The 1,097-nt window shown below is 39.5% G+C and overlaps 1 protein-coding gene across 1 annotated transcript in view; it reads right to left on the bottom strand.

Moving 5' to 3' along the window:
• Positions 1–1,097, bottom strand: part of RIOK3 (RIO kinase 3) — a 26,668-nt gene that overhangs the window by 2,349 nt on the left and 23,222 nt on the right. The window lies entirely within an intron of this gene.

Raw genomic sequence — 1,097 nt, 5'->3', positions numbered from 1 at the left:
GGCCCCCCTAAAGTCTTATAGTAGAAATCAATATTAATGCATTTGTTTGCCAGCCTTAATAGAATTAAATAGGAAAGTTTCATCACTATTTAGTCTCTTCCCTAGGCACCCCACCTCCCAAAGACGCCAGAAAAACATACTTGATTTTCCTTTCAATGTTTTCCTTTGGAAGCAGAGAAAGGTGGATCACCTTTCTAGCTGTATCTTTAAAAATTAATTTGGACTAACGTTTCCATATTTAGATCAACGGCTGCACTACATGACAGCTTCATGCAGAGATTGCATCAAGTAGCACATTACGTTTCTCCAGTGTTCAATTAAAACTACAGAGGGATAATGGCAGTATTAGGAGCATTTTCTCAACCTAGAAGGCCCTCAGATTGAATTCAGTTGCTATTTCAAAGCACATAGTTTCCTTGAGATTCCCGACATGTGCCTTCCAACTTAACACCTGCACTCCCTACTATTTTCAATTTTCATCATTACTCTCTTATGATGAGACCAAACCTGCTTCCTTTCCTTCACTGTTAAAGTTGTAACGTTCAATGGCTGGGTATGGTGGCTCACACCAGTAATCGCAGCACTTTGGGACGCTGAGGCAAGAGGATCACTTGAGCCCAGGAGTTCAAGACCAGCCTGGGCAACATAGTGAGACCCCATCTCTTATTTGGAAAAAAAAAAAAAGCCCCCAAAAACTAACATTCAATAAAGCACACAAACTAATGAGGCACTTTATCTGCTAAATGTAGTAACAGCAAATTTTATTTAATGAAGCTTTGTGAAAAATAGCTTCATGTAATACGTCACTAATCCTAGCAATGAAGACTTCCCTGGTTAAGCCTGTAAATTTTCTAAAACTATTTAAGACACACACATATTGATAGAAAAACAACTCTTCCGTGTTAACATTCTTTCACAAACTTCAACTTGTCTTTATTATAGCACCTTCAACTAGCACTATTTAAGGAACTTGGGTTTTGTTTGTTTGTTTGTTTTTTAAGAGATAGGGTCTTGCTCTATCTCTTGCCCAGGCTGGAGTGCAGTGGCACGATCATAGCTCACTGCTGCCTTAAGTTCCTGGGCACAAGCGATCCCCC

Source organism: Colobus angolensis, unplaced genomic scaffold (genome assembly GCF_000951035.1).
Source record: "Colobus angolensis palliatus isolate OR3802 unplaced genomic scaffold, Cang.pa_1.0 Scaffold18, whole genome shotgun sequence".
NCBI classification, from domain to species: domain Eukaryota; kingdom Metazoa; phylum Chordata; class Mammalia; order Primates; family Cercopithecidae; genus Colobus; species Colobus angolensis.
This window is presented reverse-complemented; position numbering and strand designations above follow the sequence as displayed.